This window comes from Alexandromys fortis, unplaced genomic scaffold, assembly GCF_014885135.2.
Source record: "Alexandromys fortis isolate MF-2015 unplaced genomic scaffold, M_Fortis_MF-2015_v1.1 scaffold_235, whole genome shotgun sequence".
Classification (NCBI taxonomy): domain Eukaryota; kingdom Metazoa; phylum Chordata; class Mammalia; order Rodentia; family Cricetidae; genus Alexandromys; species Alexandromys fortis.
Window position 1 is genome coordinate 1,715,723 of NW_026068114.1, and position 15,363 is coordinate 1,731,085.

The 15,363-nt window shown below is 47.9% G+C and overlaps 1 protein-coding gene across 1 annotated transcript in view; it reads left to right on the top strand.

Moving 5' to 3' along the window:
- LOC126490096 (notch homolog 2 N-terminal-like protein A) overlaps positions 1–15,363 on the top strand; it is a 137,398-nt gene that overhangs the window by 109,873 nt on the left and 12,162 nt on the right. Inside the window, exons 18-26 of the mRNA XM_050124779.1 lie at positions 1,286–1,514; positions 2,257–2,458; positions 4,144–4,297; positions 4,614–4,798; positions 6,034–6,166; positions 11,380–11,616; positions 12,236–12,348; positions 12,946–13,451; positions 14,827–15,174. The gene's annotated coding sequence lies outside the window, so the exon portion shown is untranslated. The remainder of the gene's footprint in view (positions 1–1,285; positions 1,515–2,256; positions 2,459–4,143; positions 4,298–4,613; positions 4,799–6,033; positions 6,167–11,379; positions 11,617–12,235; positions 12,349–12,945; positions 13,452–14,826; positions 15,175–15,363) is intronic.

The following is a 15,363-nucleotide window of genomic DNA, read 5'->3' on the forward strand; positions in this document are numbered from 1 at the left end:
ATCCGAAGCCCCTAAGGTTTGCCCCGTTTCTTCAGAGCAACATCCTTTCCGCTCTTTCTTGAAGACATTGTGTATAACTGATGTGTACCTGTTCCAAACAGTGAAGCGTGGAATCTTTTTTTTTTTTCCTTGACAGATCTTTAACCTTTTTAAAATTAGTCATTTTGAGCCCTTTAACTTCTAAATTATTTTAGTTTGGTTTAGATTGAGCTTTGGTAAAACGTTTCAAAGATTCCGTCTTAGCTGGGTTTCTAGTGCTCTGAAGCTCTGTGACTGGAAGCGCCTTGGGGAAGGAAGGGTTTATTTCATTTTACTGCTTACAGTCCATCACTGAGGAAATCAGGGCGGGAACATGCATGCAGGAGCTGATGCAGAGGCCATGGAGGCATGCTGCTTACTACCTTATTTCCCTGGCTGGCTCAGCCTGCCTTCTTATAGAACCCAGGGATCGCAGTGGGCCCGGGTCCTTCCACATTCATCATTAATAAAGACACAGAGTTGCTTCCAGGCCAGTCTGATGGAGGCGTTTTCTTAACTTCGGTTCCTTCTTCCCAGATGGTGCGGCTTGTGTCGAGTTAAAGCAGGGCCAGCCTGACCTTTCCGTTCACTCTTACATTTTCATTTCACATCTGTGTTGGTTGCTGCAATCCCAGCTTCATGTCCAGCCGGCCAGCAGCTCTAGCAGCCTCCTGCTCTAATCTCTGTGCCATGAGACTGCACAGCGCCCCGGCACGATTATAACTCAGTCTGTTGACAGTACTGTGAGTGGAAGCACTCGAAGATTAAATATGCAATTTTAAAAATAATTTAAGAACCTCTTTGTGTCCTGAGGCTGCCTAGAAGTTAAATAAGAAGAAAGTGAGAGAGAAGCCCAGGAAGGTGACTGATTCATACAGTGGTCTTGGGACAGACTGAATTTATATTCTGCTCCCCAACATCCATGAACACATTTTGGAAAATACTAGTTAATATTCCTGATAATGAGTGTATTAAGCCACATAATGGATTTACATATATGTAGAAGACAGTGCACGTTTTGTAAATTAATGTGTTCATGTAGGTTAAATTGATCTTAATTAGCAAACAGATAAAATCTTAGGCAACTGTTAGCCGAATTTATTTCTCATAAATAAGGAGTCATGTCAAAATAAATGTAAAGAGGCCAACTATGAAAGTTGGAATTGTGCTCCTTAAGGGTATGGCTTGGTCCGGGTCATTGGCTTCACAAGTTTACAATAAAGCTTATGCTGCTGGTCTGAGTTCAGCTTCTCTTGTCGTGGCTCAGACCCTTGCCAGAACGGAGGCTCCTGTCTGGACGGAGTGAATGCATTCTCCTGCCTGTGCCTTCCCGGCTTCATTGGGGATAAGTGCCAGACAGACATGAACGAGTGTCTGAGTGAGCCCTGTAAGAATGGGGGGACCTGTTCTGACTACGTCAACAGTTACACCTGCAAGTGCCCTGCGGGATTCCACGGTGTCCACTGTGAAAACAACATTGACGAGTGCACTGAGAGGTGAGCGGAGCACGAGCATGGCGCACGTCGGCTGCCACGTGTCCAGAGAAGGGGAGTAAGGAAGAGCCCTCACGGCACAAGGCTAGAATAGTAGAGCCAGGACTCGCTGGCTCCACAGTCCTCTCACATTGCTCAGTGTTTGAAAGACATGTAATCAGAATGTCAAAGGTCAGAGGCTGAAACGCTTAGTGGGACAGAACATCACTTATGTCTTGCAGAAGGGCTGTCAACTCTGTTCTGTTCTTCCATGGTCTCTTTGTTCCAGTTGGCAGGTGACCTAAAGATTTCTCTTTCTTTGAAGATCTGTTACCACTGTTTAAGTAGTTTTTGGAAAGTTTGTTTGATTTTTTTGTATTATTTTAGCAATGCTTTCCTTCTCTTTCAAAAAGAAATTCAGAGTGAAGAGCTATTTAGGAGTCTTCATTTAAAACAGATCGATTTAATGCTAAAATATGCTATGTAGAAAACAGCAGAAGGACTGAGTAAAACCTGGAAACATTGTCCTTTTTAGGATTCTAAACAGCTCTGTCATTTAAATGCTCTTAGGAGGGGTGGTAGAGAAATAGTCAGTACTCACTGAACCTCAGACCCTTGGTCTAGTTTAGAAAGCTGTAAAACTTACTGGGCACAGGGATCAGAGTCTCGGAGGTGTTTGCCTTATACCGCCCCAGAAGCCATCTTTGCAGTAGCAGGTCAGCCCTGCAGATGGCATGGCTGATGTTGTCTCCCGTTTGCTCCTCAGCTCCTGTTTCAATGGTGGCACGTGCGTTGACGGAATCAACTCCTTCTCTTGCTTGTGCCCTGTGGGTTTCACGGGTCCCTTCTGCCTCCATGACATCAATGAGTGCAACTCTAACCCGTGCCTGAATGAGGGCACGTGCGTTGACGGACTGGGTACCTACCGCTGCACCTGCCCCTTGGGCTACACCGGCAAAAACTGTCAGGTACTCCACTTCCCTCATGCTTGCCCAGCTCCCCGCAGTAACTGGGGACTCTGTCTAGTGTCTGGGCAGGATGAACCATTCCAAATAGAGGACTGTGGATCTCAGGTGGTTCCTGAAATCACTCTGGGCCACCTTGATAGCTAGAAGATTCCAGACTGGTGACACCAGCAAAATGATATTGGTCAGCAAGCTAATGGCTTTTTTTGAAGAGGTTTACCAAGAGCTAAAGGAAAAAATGGCCAACAGTGACGGCATACCTGTCTTTTACAGTAGAAGTACAGGGAGGAAGGTGTGTTAGCGCCTCGTTGCTGTTACAGATCCCTGAGGAAAACAACTTTAAAGGGGCTTTATTTGGGCTGGCATTTTTCAGGCCATGCTGGTGCTTTGTTTATGGGCCTGAGGCAAGGGTAAGTGTCATAGTCATGGGAGCGATGTGGAAGTCTTTTCCTCTTGGTGGCCATGAAGCAGAGAGGGATAAGGAGAGAAGGATAGGGAAGGATAGGAGAAGGGAGAGAGGAAGGGAGGGAAGCAGGCAGATGGGGCAGGGAGAGGAAGCCAAGAACAAGATGTAGCCCCTCCCCAAACATGTCCCCAGTGACCCACATTTCCAGCTTTAAACTCCCTCTAGTTTTCAGAATTGTTCAAAAATAATATCACCTTTGGGAACCAAACCTCAGTACATGAGCCTTTAAGGATCAGCTCATATTCAAATATTTACAGGACAGAACAATCAAAATAAAATCAGTAAATAGCAGGTATAACTAACAGGATAATGCTTTGCAGTGTTAGAATATAATCATAAGAAAGCTATCGCTCTGTAAAATTCAAATATATAAACACAAATTTTTATATAATCTCAGGATGGAACAACTCCTCATAGGAAACTAACTTTCAGTTCCTAGATGAGAAACAGCCCTCTCCCTGACCCCCTAACCGAAGTCGCAGACCAAGTGTTAATTTATTCTGCTTTATGCCTTCAACATTTATGCAGTTTTACCTCTTCAGCTCTAAGAATAGCAGACCTGGAAGAGCTCACGATTAAGTGACTGGTTACAGAGTGCATTGGTTACACTGGACATGCAGCAGCCACCTCCACATCCAGCAGCATCCTCTGGCAGGTGGCTGCTCCCACTGGCAGGTGGTGAGAGCTGGTCCTGCCCCTCCCGGCCTCCACTGACCTTCTTCCAAGCAGCAGTCGATGTCAGAAACACAGCCCCCCTCTCTGTCTCATGTTTTTCAGATAAGGTTTTGGACAGTTTCGGCTTGTGAATTAGACCATTCTACCCATCTTCCCCATAGGCTGGTCAAGATGCATGTGGATTTCCTATAGGGCTAGCATAGGAAGCATGGGCCCAGGCAGTGGCTGTAACTTCCCAGCCTTGCAGGGTGGCCATTTATGCTCACATAGGCATATCTAATGCTCTAAGAATAACAACTTACTGAGCCTCTGATGTTCCTAGTTTCCTAGGGTAAGGACTTTTCAAACGACGCTGTCCAGAGTCATGAGACTAGAGAAACGACAAGGTGCATCTAGGACAACTGGCCCAGTTTAAGGCTTGGATGAGGGCTTCCCTCTCTTTTGGAAACCAGTCCTTTTCTTTGGCTCCTCCTGGCACACTGTAACTTAGCGACTTCATTTCTGGTATCTGGATTTTGACGCCTGTGCACCCTTGACTCTGCTTCAGACCCTGGTGAACCTCTGCAGCAGGTCTCCATGTAAAAACAAAGGAACTTGTGTTCAGGAAAAGGCGAGGCCCCACTGCCTGTGTCCGCCGGGATGGGACGGCGCATACTGTGATGTGCTCAATGTGTCCTGTAAGGCGGCAGCCTTGCAGAAAGGTGAGCTCCGCCCCTAAGCATCAGGTGCTGACTGACATCTGTGCTGGCCAGTTGGGGACAGAGAGTACCGAAAGGACGAGGTTCTGGAGAAAGGCTAGAGGAACATTTAGAGATCGCTAAGAGAAAGACGGTTGAAATGAAATTAAGACAGATTCCACTTTGAGAACTTGTTTATTTTTTTAATGCAAGTCAGTTGTGGAGGATTGGGAGGAGCTAGGCAAGAGTGAAGAAACTCTAAGCCAGCACTAACTGGGGCCCACTCGCTTGATGCTGTGAACCTGTTGTGTGTCACACTCTTTTGTCACCTGGTGTCCAGGAGTACCTGTTGAACACTTGTGCCAGCACTCAGGCGTCTGTATCAACGCTGGCAACACCCATCACTGCCAGTGCCCACTGGGCTACACGGGGAGCTACTGTGAGGAGCAGCTGGACGAGTGTGCGTCCAATCCATGCCAGCATGGTGCCACCTGCACTGACTTCATAGGAGGATACAGATGTGAGGTGAGCAGATGAGCAGAGGCCTGAGGGCTCCCCAGAGAGCGGCCTGTGTTGAAAACATAGCTACTGAGTTCAGCAGTTTGTGTCTTACAGATTATAAATTTTCAACCCTCATTGTTGTAGTCTTTGCCAGCCATGATTTCACATAGCTCTGATTTTATAGAGGCCTGGAACCATTCCCCCTTAACGGACCTGCTGCCTGTGTAGGTGTCCTGCAGGCTCACCTAGTACAGTTGTCCCTGATACTTCTTGAAGAGCAATTAGGTTCATCAGTCAATTAATAATTCTCTCAAAAAAAGTGTGGCCTCACCTGTTGTCCCATAGCCCCATGCTCAGTGTCACCATGTGTGGTGTTTAAGTAGGTGTCTTTTTCAGTGTCTGAGCAGGAACTTGACACCCATTAGTCCACCAAGCAACAGCACAGTGTTCTCTCTGCTGCTGTCCCAGTATTCTCTCCCGGCAAGCCGGGCTCGGGCAGTTCCAGAGCCTGTCAGGGCTGAACTCAAACTTTGACACAGATGTGTTTTTTTTTTTTTTTAAACATAACCCAAATGAGCAGAATTCTATCATTTAATGCTGCCTGCCTAGCATAGCCTGCAAAATGGCCCACTGTGCATCATAGATAAGATCAACTCTGGAGTTCAAGGAGCCAGCACTGCCCTGGGGAGCTCACTCACCCGAGACTGCTGTTGCTGGGCCACTGTCACCACCTAGAGCCTTACGCTCCTCTGTGGTTCCCCTCTTTGGCAGTTTTCTCCTCCCCTTAGTCTGGGTGGTCTTGTCTGAGTTGGCATGGTGGTGCCTAAGTGAAGCTCCCCACAGCTGACTTTCCCCTCATCAATTCTGAGTTTCTCCCAATCCCTCCATCATCCACAGCCACTCAGCCTCACCTTTTTTCTGCCCCTGCCACTACCCCTGTCACACGAGCATACAGTGGGTACAGTGTCTTACCCACACACACAGTACACAGCCATGGAAGTTTGCTCAGGGGAGTGTCATGGAAATAACCCTCAGTACACATAGTCCTTGGCTTCCTTTACAGTGGCTTTCCCCCGTGGCTGGCAGAGTAGTGGGTAAACATGGCCCTGCACAGGGAGGCCACAGGGAAGCCTCAGAGAGTGACGATTGCAGAGAGACGGCACCGTTGACAGTGGGGTGGGAAGCCAAGTCAATGAAACACCGGCACTCGGGCCTGTTTCCAGCAGTGACCCCATTCTTCATGTCCCCTCTCGTGGCAGTGTGTTCCCGGATATCAGGGTGTCAACTGTGAGTATGAAGTGGATGAGTGCCAGAACCAGCCGTGCCAGAACGGAGGCACCTGCATCGACCTTGTGAACCATTTCAAGTGCTCGTGCCCACCAGGCACTCGGGGTATGTCGTCAAGCATCACTCTTTCGTTTCCAATCCGTTCTCGGTGTTGAAGCATTGTAAAGATGGAGACGATAAAAAAAAAAAAAAAAAAAAAAAAGCAGCAGCAAAAATAACCCAGCTTCACTGTAGCCCTCAACTCTCCATTCTCTCTCCTCCTCTCCCTCCTGCCAGCTGTGGTTTGTGTTTTCAGGTCTTCGGTTGTTTCGTAGCTTATGTTACAGGGAAGAGAATGCAGAGTGGATGTAGCATCACAACAAAATTAGCCTGGCTAGCAGGTTCCTTGGTGCTTCAAGTGGAAACAACTCATAATCTCTTTTAAAACGGGAATCCACACGGGAATGCCACATAGGCCTGCTCTTTAGTTTTTTTTTTCAACTAGCCAAGTCTAGTTTCCGTAAGGTGAAGGAATCAATGAGATGGAAGTGTTTGGCTGCTGTCCCAAGGAGGCCGCTGACAGAAGGCTGTGTATACCTGTAGTAAGGCCTTGACACGCACCCCTAGACTGGATGGTTCACCCATCTCTCTGCTCTGGGTATTGCCACTTCCTACACACTGTCTTCTGGAAAGGGTATGGCTTGTTTGAAGATGCCTGTGAACAGGTGGGCAATGCCACTGACAGCAGCCATAAGTTCAGGCAGCCTCAAACAGAGCAGACTTTCAGGGAGGCTCTGTGTCAGTGGGTTTGGATAACTTTTCTTCCTAGAGATCAAAATTGGCTAAATTAGCACAGAATACCCCACTAAGGGGTAGTTAGAGTAGAGTGGGGCTAGGGGAGCAAGAGTTGGCCTATAGCTCTCACAAATGTTACATGGAAAGGAGGGTTGGTCCCTGGACTGAAATAGGAAATTCCGTGTCTGCGCTGGAGTTGGTTCTAGTTCATTACTGGCTCACCCCGTCACAGTTACTCTTCATCTGTCTGTTCACCCGTCCGTCCCTCTGTCCATCTGTCTGTTCGTCCATCCACCCATTCGTCCATCAATCTTTTTAGAAAGGGCATTTCTGTCATATTTTTGATTATTTGAAAAGCTAGATGCATAAGGTATGAACCAAATTGATTCTCTGTCTTCTTTGGGAGGCTTTATCCATACTCCCTCTTCCACTTTACCTTCTCTTCCTTTAACCTTCCCCCCCCCTGCTTTGTCTCTGTCTTTTCCACTCCCCCATCCTTTTCTTTTTTTCCTCTGCATCTCCATCTCCTTTTCTCGCCCCCAGTCCCTCTCCCCTTCTCACTCTCCCCCTCCCTCTGTCCTTTTCCCCTTCTCCTTCCCTCTCCCTTCTTCCTCCACCCACAGTTCCTCTCCCACTAAGATCCCCTCTCCCTCCAGCCTCTCTCCTCTTCCCCATCTCTCCCTCCCCTTTTCCCTTCCTCCTCCCTTGTCTCTTACGCTCCCTTCATTCTCCTCTCTCACAACCCTCTTCTCTCTTCCTACCTCTTACCCTCCCTCTCTCCTTCTGTCCCAGAATCCCATGTAGCCCCAGCCTCAGACTCACTGTAGGCATGCACTACCATGCCTAGGTAGTTAACACCTTTAAATAAAGGCATTGGTTTGGACAAACTACAGTTCTGGTAGCTAATTATATATATCCTATCTCAGATAACACAATGGTGGTTTTGTTGGGGGATTTTTTTGTTTGCTGTTTGGCACTCAGACTCTGGGAGGCGTTGAGTTGCTACCTTTCTCTGTGTTTTTCATCTGTAGTCTCCATGGCTGCCGCAGGAAAGGTAGGGATGTACAGGGCTGTGCAGGGGTTTTTCATTCAGTCTGGAGGTGACACACATCACTTTCCTTAGAGGTGTGTGTCTAAATCACTCACTAGTGTTCTTCCTTGGTCTGTAGAGGCTGGGAACCTAGGACAGGATGTGGGTTTTGTACTCTGCTGGCTAGGCACATCAAGTCCCAGGAGAACATTTCCTAAGACAGCAAGATTTTTATCTTTTCTAAATCAGTTTTTCTTCCTTTCTCTTTCTCTTCCCTTCCTTCTTCCTTCCTTCCTTTCTTTTTCTTTCTCTTGCTCTCTTCTCTTCCTCCCTTCTTCCTTCCTTCCTTCCTTCCTTCCTTCCTTCCTTCCTTCCTTCCTTCCTTCTTCCTCTTCCTCCTCTTCCTCTTCTTCATTTGTTTGTTTGTGTGTTTTGAGACAGAGTCTTTCTGTATAGCCCCGACTGTACTGGAACTCACTCTGTGGACCAGGTTGGCCTCAAACTCAGAGATCTGCCCACTTCTGCCTCCTGAGTGCTGGGATTAAAAGCATGTGCCACCACACCTAGCTCCTAAATACTTTCTGTTTGTTTGTTTTGTTTTTGTTTTTGAGACAGGGTTTCTCTGTAGCTTGGAAGCCTGACCTAGAACTAGCTCTTATAGACCTGGCTGGCCTCGGACTCACAGACATCCTCCTGCCTTTGCCTCCCAAGTGCTGGGATTAAAGGTGTGCACCACCACCGCCCTGCTAAGTACTTTTTAATGGCATCTTAAAATAATAATTTAGCATTTTGTGACTTTTTCTGCCCCAGCCCCTCACATGTGTCAGCTCATGGATTTTTGCGGCTGTGGTCTTCACTGAGAACTTGACTGTTACTCTTATTGATGATCTCTCACGATACATGACTTTCCTTTGCCATATTTCCGAGACTGCCTTTTCATGGTCTGTTACAGAGTGTGGGTCTCTTTCGGTGTGTCCTGCATGACTGTTGGTTGGATCATACCTTCTGTACTTGTGTAGGTACCTGGGACAGTGCATATTTGTTCTGACTTCCTGTCTGGCCTCTCTGTCACTGTTCCAGGAGACCAGGAGACTCTGGAGTTCTGTCACTCTGTAGTGAGTCACCAAAGTGCTTTTTCATAGCTCTGTACCCCTGAGAGTTGGATGTTGGCCTGTGTACACTCCCGGTTCCCCAGTGCTGGGGCTAACTGGGACACTGTCATCCCCACTGTTTGTGTCAGGCTACTCTCACTGGAAGACAGATAGCAGACCCACACGGGAGGGGCTGCTCTGTGCTTATTTTGCTCATAGCACCACATATCAAATACCCTACGAAACCGGGAACACATACTGGCTTTGTTTGCTTCCACTCTGGTTTCCGGTTTAACCTGTGAATAGATAGATAAGGTCATGTCTGCATGGAGACCTGGATAAATACATCCACACATGCATAGAAAAACATGCAGTAAAGGACACGCTCCTCCCCCTGTAGTCCTCTTCCCCAACCCTGCGTTCTCCCTCTTCCACACACAGTCAGCACTTTTAGTTTCTTGTGAGTCTCTCTAGAGGCTAAAAGGTTTTCCTTCAAATTTGCCTTAAGTGTATTGGAGCCAAATACAAAGATAGTTCTTATTTCCTCTGCTTTTAACTCTGAAGATGTATTAATGACATTGTTCTTCTCTTGACCTCTTTACTTAATTGGAATGTTTTCATATCCAAATAGGGAACTTCTTTAGTTGTTTTCATAGCCTTAGACTTCCCGGTTATGATTCTATGTATTGTGTTTAACTGGTCTTCCAGTGACAGACACTGGGGTGTCTGCATACAGAGAAGTGGAGTTTACAGAATCCGCTTTCAGAAATAGAGTTGCTGCCTGGGCCATTACAGGGTTGACATTTGGGTAGCAGGGCCAGTTGCAGCCTCCCAGCCTGCCCCCTTCCTCTCTATGTGATGGAACATCTCATCCAAAAGGTTTTGTTTGCTCTCTGAGATTTGCCTCTACCCTCTTTCCCTGCTGCATTGTATTGTTGCTTCTTAATATTTTTCAGAAATTGCCTGTCTTTGGTATATGATACAGATATTTTCCCAGTATATTCTGGTCGTCATCTTTCAGATGTATTTTTGATGATTTTTCTTCATGGAGATTATTTCTGATCATATTGAATTTATCTATGTTTTTAATGGCTGCTTGCATTTGAGTGGTAGTTGGTATTATCCATTTATAAAGGCAGTTTTCTGTCTTCTCATTCTGTTCTAGAACCCTGAAGTACCTTTCCCGTGTGAGTGTGAAATGACTTGTTTTCTATAGTGATTTGCGATGGAACTTTTTTTTTGTTTGGTTGGTTTTTGAGACAAGGTTTCTCTGTAGCTCTCCTGGAACTCAATCTGTAAACAAGGCTGGCCTTACACTCACAGAGAGCCACCTGCCTCCGAGAGCTGGGATTAATGGTGTATGCCATCAACTCCCTGCTGAGATGGAACTGTTTATCAAATTATAAGTTCCTGTGTGTATTTGGGTGCTGTCTTGTCCATTTCATTCATGAGAAGTTTTGTTTCAAATGTGGAGGAATTTTCTTCGTGCTTTCCTGGCTGGGTTTTGTTTTCTATATAACCTTAGAATCAGCTTGTTATTTAAAAATATTGCTGATACCTTTTTGAGATCGCATTACACTTATGGATCGATAGAGTGAATAACATGTTTATCATGAGGAGTCACATCATCAGATCACACATGTTTTCCATTTATTCAGGTCTCTTTGTGTCCTTCAGACAACTTGCAGGGTAGCACATCGGTTAAGAATGCTCATGGCCAGTTTGCCTTTTGAAATTGCTGGTGACAAGAGGCGTATCTTGCATTTCTTTCCCTTTTTATATCTTGCTTCTTTTAAAGTATATGAAAATACAAGTGGCTTTCATACAGAAGTACTTTTTTTTTTAACCTTTTAGGATTATTTTGTGAAGTAGTCATTGATTTTGCTCTTTCTAAAAGTGTTCATGGATACTTTACCTAGATGACTTACTTATATCTTTAGTACACTGTTTAGCTAGAGCGATCTTCATATTCTGAACAATTAGTGCACGCATCCTCTTTTAAAGAAAAAAAGTCAGTGTTTATAAAACGTAAAACACTTGCTCAGGATCGGATTCCAGTATCGTCTGTATGTTGACTGGAGTGTCTTCTGTTTTGCACTGTTTGCACATTTGAATTGGAGTCGATAAATGATAGAAAACTCACGGAGCTTTGGTGCCCGTGCCCTTGAGATGGGTTGTTCGTTCTCGCTGCTCTAGATCAGTGGAGCTCACGAGGCTCCAGTGCGCACTTTCTTCTCATGCTGCTCCCCAGGAAGGGGTAGCAGGCGTGGGCTAAGGGTATTTTCTGTCTTGCCCAATTTAAAAGGTCCCACTGGGACTGAGAAATTTAACTAGCTAACTTCTAAAGCCCCATAAGGGCAATTTTCCTGCTAAAGGTGGGTCGAGAGGCTTTTATAATCCAGTGTCTCTCCCATCCCCCATAGGACTTCTTTGTGAAGAGAACATTGACGACTGTGCTGGAGGCCCCCACTGTCTCAACGGTGGCCAGTGTGTGGACCGGATTGGAGGCTACAGCTGCCGCTGCTTGCCTGGCTTTGCTGGGGAGCGGTGCGAGGGGGACATCAACGAATGCCTGTCCAACCCCTGCAGCTCGGAGGGCAGCCTGGACTGCATTCAGCGCACCAATGACTACGAGTGTGTCTGCCGCAGTGCCTTCACAGGTGAGAGCCTCTCAGACCCTTCCCTGTATGCTGCCTGCAAAAGGCCAAGACCAACCTAGGTCAAGGCTCCAGGTCCCGGTTTGAATTAAGTCTGTCACTGTGGGCGTTGTGACCAGGCCCACCTTTACCCTTGCTTATCCTGAGACCCCTGTGTGCTGTGTGGACTATTGCATGCTACAGCAAGAATGTGAAAAAGGAAATGTTGACGTGCTTGGGTAAAGTAATGTTTTTCATTTGAGGTAAAACAACACATAAAATCTGCCATCTTCACCATATTAAGCCTACTGTGAAGGAGCATTGAGTATCTATCCTTACACCTTGGTGACTTTGGTAGCATTGAGCACACTCACACTGCAGTGACTGCCGTAACACTGCACACTCACACTGCAGTGACTGCGGTAACACTGTACACACTCACACTGCGGTACCAGACCAGCAGTGATAGGCCCTTTGTGCTGAGGTCCACTGAGTGTCTTCTTGCTATTCGTCGGCTTAGAACTGGCCTGCCACTCCTCTTGCTGCGTGTGAGGCTGGTTCTCATCCCAGGAGGGTGGGGTTAGTGTCTCTGAGTTAATATTATTACTGTCGCTTAAAACTGCTGCTTATTTTCCGTCCTAAGGCCGTCACTGTGAAACCTTCCTGGATGTGTGTCTCCAGAAGCCTTGCCTGAACGGAGGGACTTGTGCGGTGGCTAGCAACATGCCTGATGGCTTCATCTGTCGGTGTCCCCCAGTAAGTGGCTTGCTGCTAATGTAAGGGATGCACCCTCTTCCATATGCTCTGTGCAGCTAAGACTGAGCCTGCGTTCCTGAGCCCCCCAGAAGGGTGCTAGGGATTAGTACCATGAAGATAGTCTGGGTCTCCCCGGGTTCAGTTGTTCAGATACGAAGCTTCCTAGTCTTGTCTTTTAGCCTTTAGAGCACTAAGGGAAAGCCACAAGTTGTGTGATGTTCCCAGTCTTGCTGTGCTACTGCCTCCCTGCACATGCTGGGAGAAGCTCTCTTCACTCCTATTCTTTAGCAGCAACTATTAGAGAGTGAACAACTTCTCAAACTAGAAGAAAGCTTAATTTTAACCTTCCGCTGTGCGGACACCTTTGTCATTGCCAAAGGCTGGCCGTCCCCTACGCAGAGAGTGCTGTGTGAGGTGACACCTGGAGGACACCTGTCCAATAATGACCTTATTCGTCCTCTGCTGTTGACTGATGTGACGGGGTCATTCCTAGACCATCTTAACCACGTGTCCAGTCTTGATCTCCCTACGAGTAGAGGGGAGAGTGGGGCCAGCTCTTCAGTCTTATCAGCCACCTTCATTTACCACTTCTTACAGGAGTTCTCCGGGGCAAAATGCCAGAGCAGCTGTGGAAAAGTGAAGTGTCGGAGAGGGGAGCAGTGTGTGACCACTGCCTCCGGGCCCCGCTGCTTCTGCCCTAACCCCAAGGACTGTGACTCAGGTTGTGCCAGTAGCCCCTGTCAGCACGGAGGCACCTGCCATCCTCAGCGTCAGCCTCCTTACTATTCCTGCCGCTGTCCGCCACTATTCCGGGGCAGCCACTGCGAGCTCTACACGGTCCCCACCAGCACCCCGCCAGCTACCTGCCTGAGCCAGTACTGCGTCGACAAGGCCAGGGACGGCATCTGCGATGAGCCCTGCAACAGCCACGCCTGCCAGTGGGATGGAGGTGACTGTTCCCTCACGATGGAGGACCCCTGGGCCAACTGCACCTCCTCCCTCCGCTGCTGGGAATACATCAACAACCAGTGTGATGAACTGTGCAACACCGCAGAGTGCCTGTTTGACAACTTTGAATGCCAGAGGAACAGCAAGACCTGCAAGTAAGAGCTGCGGACCTTCGGCAGCTGAAGGGAGCTATCACTAATACCCTCAGCCTCCTGTCCTTGCTCCTAACCCCTCTAGTGCCGCGGCCCCAGCCGCCCCTGCTTTTCAGATGGTGCCAACCCTGTCCCATCACACGCTGCCCTGTGTTTCCTTGCTGACAGAGGGCCGGGACTGCTCACTGCATAACCATCCCCTCTCTCTGCCTCTCTCTGCCTTCTCACATGCTGCCCTTGCGACCTCCTGGGGGAAATAACCTTGGCAATGGCACTGCCACTCTCAGGCAGCCTCCAGCCTAGCCTGCCGCAGGATGGACGGACAGGTCTGTACCTCTCGCCCTTTGCCCATTCCTTTCTGTAAGACTAGGTGTTCCGTCTGATTAGGGAGCATGACCTCTTAGGGCTCCCGGTCATCAGTGGTGCAGGCATGGTCTATATGGTAACTTTTCTGTTAGTCATTGCTCTTAACAGCCAGCAATTCGCGACAGCTTTGTGAGGCGTAGGTTTTGTTAGTGATCTTTCTGGAAGGTTAAAGATCTTGCCAGAAGATACGTAGCTGTTTGAGACACCTATTCTGTTAAGGAGATGGCAAGTTCTACCAAGTGGTACAAATAGCAAGGGGCTAGGGCGGGTGAAGAAAGGAGTGTAGGGGACCAGTTACATTTCTTTTACCTTTGGAGTTTTGACCCCTTGGCCTGACATTTGAGTGGCAGTTATGTGTATGCATGCATACATGTGTGTGTTTTTTCAGCAGGGTCCCATGCAGTATAGGCTGGCTTTAAATTTCCGAATCTTGAACTCCTGATCCTCATATTTCTACCTTCCCAAGTGCTGGGATTACAGGCGTGCACCACCAGCCCCCACACCCAGATTTTCCTTGGCATTGGAAGGAGGGTAGATGAGTTAGCATTCATATCCTGTGTGAACATCTCCCTGCCCCCTACTCTCTGCGAGGAAGAATGGGCCACATTGGCACACTCCTCTCTAGAGCACTGCGATAGTCCAGGGTCTGGAACAAGCTGAGACATCTTCTGCTTCTAGAACCCTTTGCTGCCTTACTGAGCTCATTAAGTAGAGGGAAGTCTGAGCCAGGCTGAGTTTAGCCTCAGATGTGCATTCTTAGCGAGAATTCTGCTCATAGAATTGGCTGACCCACTAAACATGTGCAGGATGATGAGAACAATATCACTCCTCATTCGGGAGGAACCCGTGGTGTCGGCATACATGATTCATGGAACATTTCTCTGGGCATTGGGGTCTTGAAAATGAGCCAGAAAAGAGGAACAGGAAAGCCTACAGTTGTCCCAAATGGAAAGCTAAGTGGAGCCCCAGTGTGTTCTGAGTGCCCTCCCCTGTCCTTCTCTCCCCTGACCAGGTATGACAAGTACTGTGCTGACCACTTCAAAGACAACCGCTGTGACCAAGGCTGCAACAATGAGGAATGCGGCTGGGATGGGCTGGACTGCGCTGCGGACCAGCCCGAGAACCTGGCAGAGGGCACCCTGGTCATCGTGGTGCTCCTGCCCCCTGAACAGCTGCTGCAGGATTCTCGCAGCTTCTTGAGGGCACTGGGCACCCTGCTCCACACCAACTTACGCATTAAACGAGACTCTCAGGGTGCACTCATGGTATACCCCTACTATGGGGACAAGCCAGCTGCCTTGAAGAAGCAGAGGATGTCGCGCAGGTCCCTTCCGGAGGAGCAGGAGCAGGAGACGATAGGGTAGGTGTGAGTTTTTGAACTTAGAAATACCAAAAGGACCACTGCTTCCAAGAGATTCACAATGATGAGCACTTTGATCCATAGCGCAGATAGCCAGCCCATCGAAATGAAAAGTTTAGACGGACTCCGCCTCCATTAAGACAAACATCCCTGCCACTTAGCTGTAAGGACAAACATCTGCCTTGATTG